Raw genomic sequence first — 8,937 nt, 5'->3', positions numbered from 1 at the left:
CTCCCTGCATGCAAACAATGTCCCCAATTTGTCAGGAACACAAAAGCAGCTCTGGCAGACCCCATTTGCATCACTGTGTGAACAACAAATGTAATTGATCACAATATTGATTATTTCATTTCTGAGAAAAGAGATGTCCAGAAAGAGCATTTGAGGCAGTTGAATATTTGAACCCTAAAATTTACCTTCTTCGACCTTTCTGATGTAACATAGCATGTGCCCAGTTTCACAAGAAAACACGTGAAAGGTGTGCTTGTCCAGTGTCCAAAAGCAGAAATTTGGGTCACAATTTGTGAGATGGCAGTGCTGAAGCATTTGAAAAAACAAAGTGCATGCTCTTCTTTGATTTATGTATCGGGAAATTATCAAAAAATCATCTGGTATGCTGCATGTAGAACCAACTTGAGCAACAATAACTCTTCTTTAAAAAGTTGTTTCAATTCATCAAGATTTGCAACCATTCATTTCTGAACAGTCCTGTAAAGGTCCCACCACAGTATTTATATGAAGTTGAGGTCTGGACTTTGAGTCAGCCTTTCCAACTCTTTTTTTAGCCTCTCTGTTGTAGATTTACAGAGAACACCATCCCCACTGTGAGGGAGTGGTGGTGGCACCATCATACTGTGGTAATATTTCTCATTGGAAAGGTTGGTGAAATTGGTTAGAATTAAGAGAATGATGGTTGGTGCCAAATCAGCCAAATCTTCCTTAGAAACGTATTTTAGTCTCTCAGAAAATTGTGACTGAGAGATTCAGCATTTAGCATAACGATGACTCTAAGCATACTACCTAAGCAGAGCTCAAGTGGCTGAAACATATAAATGTCTCGGTATAGCCCAAACTTCTGATAGAGAATCCGTAGCATGACTTAAAAAAATGTCGTACAACAGCAATATCCATCAAACTTTCAGGAGCTATAGCAGTTTTGTCTTTAGGAATGGACAACAATACTAGGACCAAATTGAGGTTGTAAGGAATCAAAAATTAGCATGCAAAGTGCTAAATTTTAAAATAGTTGCATCGTGCTTCAGGATAACAGTAACTAGTAATTAACCATAATTTATCAGATTAATGAAAGAATTTGTGGGAGATCAAGAAGAACTACGTCATAATTTTGTCCCAATACTGTGCAAGGAAAATAGATGGACCCGAAAAGTTGTAGGATGGATGGATGGATGAATGGTAGGCATTTATTTTTCATCTTAGATGTACAGCTGGGGGGACATTGTACCTCTAATGGAGAAGGGTTCCTAAGCCAGATGAATGGTGCAGTCACACCACTTGTTTGAGTCAGCCAGGACTCAAGTTTACTCTCTAATTGAAGATGTACATCACATAGCAACAGTTGCATATTATTAAGACACAGAACAAGGGCCAATTGATCATTAGTGCATCAATATGTAGTTTGCATAAAATTATTTCCTTTAAATAGTCTGTGTTTGAGGTGATGCAGGGTTGGCTCATCAATAATGTAAATGAGCCATTAGGGCATTAAGGGGCTGTCTGTGGGAATGACAGACCACCAGGCATCAGTGAGTTAATATCCAATACAGCATTCCCTGCCACACGAGCCAGTGACTAGACTGATTATACACACAAATTACACCTACCTACAGCCTGTTTTTCAGCTCAGACATGCTTCTATGAACAGTTGCAGTTTAGTTATCGCTTGCAAAAGACAAAGTATCTTAAATGTTACTTTGATTTCAAATAACTTTCAAATAAGTTATTTCACATCAGTTTACCAAGTGTTGCAGGTTACTCACAACAGTGTGTTTACAGTTTCAAAAGTAATAGAGAAAAGTACAATTGTGACAGACTCCTGAGAATTCCCAAAGTCTGTAGCAGGCGCCTCTCTGAAGGCACCCTTTGTCTCAGTCCATAAGTGTTCCTGGCTGGCACTTGCCACCTTGAGACTTCCTCTTCTCCCTGTCTCCCTCCACACTTGTCCATATCTGCCAATATTAATAAATTCAGTTAAATGGCAGTAGGAGCAAATGTTTACTTGAAAGGGGTGGCCTCATCTTTTGAATCTGTGAAACAAACCACAGAGAGGACTGAAAGTGCCCAGGAGGTGAGACACTGCACTTCGAAACTTTGCTTTGTTTTTTTGTCTATTTGTGAGCATGTTTGTTCATCACATAAATCTTGGTATGTGAAATTATAATATATGATAATAAGAATGATAAAAGTCTCATTCTTGTTAGGTCCTGTACCATTACCCTACCTTGTGTCTTGGCATATTTCCTGGCTTCAGGAGGTATTTTGTCAGCTTCTAAAACATGACAACAAGTGAATGTGTATAGCTGTGCACCTACAAGGTTCAGACAGAAGTTTATTTTTACAGCAGTGGCATTTACATCCCACAACTGTAGGGAGAGCCGACAAGTTCTTCCAGTTTTAACAGTCTTAGTATTTAAACATTTTACATCCTGTGTTTTTTGAGGGGCAGTAAAATCATACATTTTGTATGCACAAATACATCAATCTACAGTATATCAGTCTTTGTCAGATTGATATACAGTAAATCATTCCTATAGTTTGGCTGTTAGGAAAATGGTAGCTCAAGCAATTTGATCACACATCTCGGTATGACTGGGCCATATCTTTACCTGCCACTCAGTGCACATGCTCTGCCATCATCTAGGAAGGCATGCACACGAGGGGACTCATTAGCCTACTATTAAAGATGTGACAAGCACACCATAATAGCCCAATTATCCCAAAATGCCAAATTTCACTCTCAAGGAAAAGGAGTGTGTAGTGATTAATGGTGAACACTTAAGGGGAAGAGTCAGAAAACGCTGTTGGATAGGAGAAAATATGTATCAAGCTGCCACCACTACAGATGCTTCCTCCCTCCTGACAACTGCAATTCATTTGAGATGCTATTAACATGCATAATTATGCTAATCAAGCGGTAATTAAGTGCCAATTCATCAGAGACCATTTTTTTTGTCTGTAATTTCATCAAGCACGGCTGTTGGGGTTTGTTTTTTCTTGCATATTTTTTTATACAATATTGGCCAAATGAGGCTCCCTCAGATCATCGAAAAGTTCCTTTGCTGCATGTTTTTGAAATTTGTAAATAGGATGAGATACTCACAGGACTTAATGCCTCTCATCTCCAATACATTCTTTGCATTCATACAAGATCATAAAAATCACAATACATGATGTATTTGTTAAAAAATGCAATTAATTTATAGATATAAATTTCCAACATGGTGATGACCTTGGAAGGCAAAATAGTTTATCACCACTCTCCAAAATAACCCTAATGATCATTTAACAAACGGTTACTATACATGTTAGGTGGAGGATAAGTTTATTTGGATTTTAGGAGCAATACCACACCCACGTCTGTACATCAAGAATGAAGACACAAAAGCTGATGAACTTATGATAGTTTAGCGCAAACACCGAAAACAAGGTGAAGCTGTTAGTGTCACATTGTTCTGGTGTAACTAAATTAAATTTCAGTTGTTCAGAGTTTCAAAACAAATGACATTCCCCACACTTCACCATTAAAACCAAAACTTCAACTATGCCACAGTTATAGCAGCCACGGCTCAAGCCACGGCTCAAGCCACCATTGTCAATGATAAAAATCCCGAAAGCATAAAGCTGAAACTACCATGCTTCAGTGTGGGGTTGATGTTCTCTGATGAGAGGTGTAGGGTTTGCACAATACACATTTTCCCTGATTGACAAATCATTTATGTTTAGTCTTATTTGAACGGAGTACCTTCTTGGGTAGCTTCCGAGATAACTTCACTTTCATGAAAAAAATGTTTGCTTTCATGTGAGCTCTCACTTGCTCTCGCAAAAAACATTAAAAAGGCTTTAAAATTACAATTAGCATTGTGTTAACGGCTATATTTTTAAAATAATCAAATATAATAATGTATAATAATGTGATCATCTTTTCAACTTTTTTTTGTTTCTCTTATATATTTGTACAATAGCTCAGCCTGTGCTAGAAGAAAATTGGGCAAAGTGGGTAAGGTGGGGATAAAACTTGACAACAGATTAATGATTGATTATCAAATTGGCATTATTAAGAGTTTCTGTGGATGTTGAGTGGAATCCTTTACTTTTGTGACAGCATGACGTAATGCAAAATGTAGGCATAGCATGATTTATTTTGTAAAAATCTTGGCTTGTAACAATTGTAGTCTTTATATTCTACAATATTTGAGCCTGGAAGTGGAAATATAATAAAGGATTTCTAAGAATGTATGGTACAGTATGCAACATGTACGCTATCACTCACATCACACTTTCATTCAGCAATCATCAGGAGTGCTTTGCATTCACTGTTTGTCCTCTTTCAACATCATCAGCAGTAACCCCTAGTGAGTGACATAGTCTTTGTGTCGCTGTCTTTGCCCCCTAAGAAGAAGACTAAACATAAATATACTCCCATAGCTCCTATAGCTAACAACTTCTAAATTAGCAGTCTAAAACAAGTTTCTGATTCTGAAATATAATGAAGAAATTGTGATCCATTTTTTGTTTACCCATCACGTTCAATACAAGTCTTTATTCTCATGGATAGTTTTTCTGAGTCTTTGAACATCCTTTGGTGCACCATAACACCATGTCTTCCAAGCAGCATAGCACATATGAAATGCCATTTGCAATGGCACTCCTCTGTCCAGTTTCATTCTGAGAGCCAGACAGGTGTTCTCATCAGACATGAAAGCCTCTGGTGATGCATGTCAGTCTTGATCATCTGTTCTGATGGCCTGAAGTGAAGAAACTGCTGTCGTTTGTCTGACATGAGAACTAATTTGAGTTTCAGCACTTTTCTGATAGTTTTGGCAGCTTGAACAACCACTCTCAGAAAGTATAGTGGGTGGCAATTTTTTAATGATCAGTTATTTAATCTTTACTTTGATCTTTCTGTGAGTCAAATGATTGTTTCAGCGGTACCAAGGTTCCTGGGGTCCTGTTTGTCCTAGCTTGCTATAGTTGTGCAAGTAAAGCTGACGTGACTCCTAAAACATTTTAAAGAGAACAATATTCCTTATCATGATTGTGGTGACATCATCTCTGCCACCATCTCTGTATATGAGATGATGCCCCTCAAAACTCTGGAGGTCCTCAAGTAGTTACACTTTTCTAATTACATGTTGTTTTGCATTAGAAATTCATCGAAAACTAACAATCACACTGCATCATGAGGATGGGAGCGATTACAAATGTTCATTCATTAATTCATTTATTTTCATAAAGACAGAGAGCAAATGCTAGAGTTGCAGCTGAAACACCATTTCACACACAGTATTTTCATTCTTCTGGCTTAGATGCTGAGAAAAACATCTTGGTGCAGCAGCTAAAAATTTTTAGGTAAAACTATGGATGAGTAAAGTTTGGACAGCATTGTTATTGATTCGTTTAATGGCAAGATTCCCCTAAACAGTTCATCTAAAGCCAAAATTAACAAACTGCACTACACGTCTGTCCTATGAGCTTTAGTTCACACTAGTAGTATTTTGTCTCCCCTAGGAAAGGCAGAATTTTATGCCAGTCTGCCATTAGAAATAAAGTTGGACAAATAAGTATCATTGTGATTACATATGCTGCAATGAGTTTCTACTAATCTCACTCTTGTCTCTCATTGAACTGGCTATATTTTCAGTGAATGAAAAATACACTCCAGAGATTAAGTGTGACACGGAGGGAGTTTCCTTGGCTACCTAAGAAAAGGTCTCTTGGCACCAAGGAGGCTGATGATAATCCAGTTCTTCTATTTCAGCTCTCTTCCTCTCCCCCACATCACATCATATCATGCTTGCTCTGGACAGACACTCGCAAATGTTTTTTTTTTGTTTGTTTTTTTGTGGTGAGTTCAGAAGGTTTTCAGATAATTCTGAGAGCTTCATAGCCACCAAATTCAGAGATTAAGTGTTATAAAACTAATCCAACACCCATAGTGTTACACTGAAAACAGTCAGCCACAAAAGCCTGGCTGATACTTGCTACTGTGTAGGATGAGATGCACTCTGAGGTTTGATGGGGCAGAAGAAGGCGCGTGCAGACGGCTGGCTGCTCCTTTTGATGGCGTGTCAGGGTTGGCTCACAAGCGGCTCTGCTGCATCTGGGTGATGCAGTCATCATTGTGGCAGGCCTGTCAGAACAAACTGGTGTGCTGGAGACAGATACCGCTTTAGTGGCTGGATGGAGAGTATGCAACACATGCACCACCCTAACATTGAATATGTTCCCCAAACTGGCAAGCTGGTGGGACATTAATGACAGGAACACCCAGTGACATCATGTAAAGACACGATCATGCTACACTTAAGACATCTGAGGGAGTCCTGTGATCAAACAGACAGGGTGATGAGTTAAAGCACTAATATACTGGTTACTGGCATAAATATAAACAGGAGCCTTTGTTGCCTTTTCTGAATGGTGAGAGAAGAGAGCGATCTCGGGGATTGCCAAGAGGGCGTTTATGTTGCATCACAAATGTAATGTTTTTATTTGTAATGTATTCAAATGAAATGACAGTCACAGCGGGAGAATAATGTGTAATCATTAGCAAAGAGTTTGCAAATTACTTATGTAATGTAAGCCATAATAATTTCCTTTGACTTTTCTCTCTTGCTGTCATTATTAAGTAACTTGGAAACCAATAAATGTCACGAATGCTTTCACTTGATTAAAACAACAGATATCTTATTGCAAGGTACGATGTCAGTCAAAGCACAGCTTCCTGCACACAGCAATTTACTGTTAAGACATTATGAGAGAGGGCAACACAAATAATAGCTATTAAACTGTCAGCGAGAGCAGGCTAGATCACATTACTGAAATTAGCCTAAGATGCACTAATATAAACAATGCCATCCTCTATTCACATGTGCATTTATGCTCAATCATAAACTCATGTGCAAATATACACTCAAATATCAATGGAAAAAGCAGTGTACGATAGAAAAAATTCAGATGAATTTGTTCTTTTATACAACCACATTAAAAATGTTTCATTTCCCAGTTTTTGAAAGTCCTGCTTGTCATGGTTTTAAGTAACCCAACAATTAGAAAGTCTGAAAGTGCAAGTGAAAAGGAACTCTCATGTGGACATACATATGAGACGGAGTCAAGTATTTGATTTCTTAAGCATAATGACAAAAAAAGGGGGCTTAAACATGATGCAAAAATACTGAAAAACAATATCTTTTCCTTTTCGACTCGTGGTGCACCTTCCTGAATCCAACAGTAAAACTTCAGCACTGGCAGCATTATTGGTACGAGACATACATATATATATATATATATATATAGAGGCAACACTGACATCTGCTGGTTTAAAAGAAGGCTTTGAAGAAAACTTTCACTTCATCTCTATAATTTCAAGGCACATTGCCTTTTATCAAGCAGATTCAATTCTCCATACCAGCTATCGTGAAAGGTGTCTTATATTCCAATGATCTCCTTTGTATTTCAGACTTTTATGTATGCAGAGCCCACAATCCCAGTCCCCACACCTGCATCCTTCTAATTTCCTATACACGTGGATCAATTGAATAGGGTTACCCGCTTGTCATCTGGACTAATTTATTTATGAACCTGTCATTTGTAATCATTGATCAGGATGTTCTCTGTTAGAAAACTAATGATATGCAGAGGTAAAAGATTCCCTAATTATTGTGTTTGGTCTAATTGAGGGTGTGTGCCTCTACAGGAAGGTTACGAGGGGAACTGACTGTTGCCCTTTTTGCCTCAATGCCATTACTACTGCAGAATCCTAGTAGAATGCAACTGATGAGAGCACATCCACAATAAGTCAATTAACAAAGACTTTGTGTCATAGTGGCACTTTATGCCAATTTAGATATTCTAAATATTTCCACTTTATGTATCCTTTAACAAATAACTGCTGAGAAGTAGATATGTGAAAGGGTATAATTTGATGAAGTTTGTTTATAGAGGCAATATCACCAAAACTTTCAATTTTCCCTTACATTTTTTTTTACATTTGTTAAAAGATTTTGCTAGAGACAACCAATGGTTCATGTATTTAATCAGAGAAATAATAAAAATTATTGTCTCTATAAATAAAAATAAAATAAAAATAAATAAATAGAATTTTAAAAAAAAAGGGGGGGAGGGGTACAAAACATGCAGATGTAAAGCTTCAAGTTGACGTGGAAAAAACTTACCCCTCTCCCCCAGGAAAATCATGTTTTTGACCAAATACTCCATCAGTGCTATAGCTGAGGATTTTTGAATCTGGAGAGCCCCACCAAGAGTCTCAGAGGGGCTTGTTCAGACAACCTGTATGTTCTGCATAGACCATTTGGAGGAAGCAGCTCCAAAAAAGGTCTTGGCCACTTGAAAGGTGAAGCTGTGAAGCTAATTTGCATGCCTTCAAGCAACTAATAAAATAAGAAGCTAGCAAACTGAGGAGGAATTAGTACAGGCTATGTGGAGAACACACCAGTAACAAGGCCGAGCAGGAACTCTTTCATGAAATTAAAGAAAAAAAAGCTTCCTATTTAGTTTTTTCAGCTCCAATAAATTTAGATATTCAGGCTTTCCCCCTTTCACCATCAAGAGATATATGCATACAGTTGAGCAAGTATACAAATATAGGTATACTATACTGGTAAAAGAAACTAAGGCGGACCAGACAAAACCTGTGCAATTACAGTATTATACAGTAAATATTTCTATAATTGGATTTTTTTTTACCTGTAGAGGGCAGTCTTGAATCAGCTGAAATTTCTGAAAAGTGATGAGATTCAAAACAGTGGAAGCCTTTGCATCACACTTATTGCATCAATGCTTATATGCATACTTGGAATATACATCTGTTACTGGCAATTCACAGTGTGCTAGAATTCAGCTGAAATCTAAATATAAATAAACTGTTCAGAAACATTTAAGATAACAAGATGACAACAAAAATATTTACTTTGA

Source organism: Leuresthes tenuis, unplaced genomic scaffold (genome assembly GCF_036924035.1).
Source record: "Leuresthes tenuis unplaced genomic scaffold, fLeuTen1.0.hap1 SCAF_2, whole genome shotgun sequence".
Lineage (NCBI taxonomy): Eukaryota > Metazoa > Chordata > Actinopteri > Atheriniformes > Atherinopsidae > Leuresthes > Leuresthes tenuis.
Note: the sequence above shows the minus strand (reverse complement) of the source record.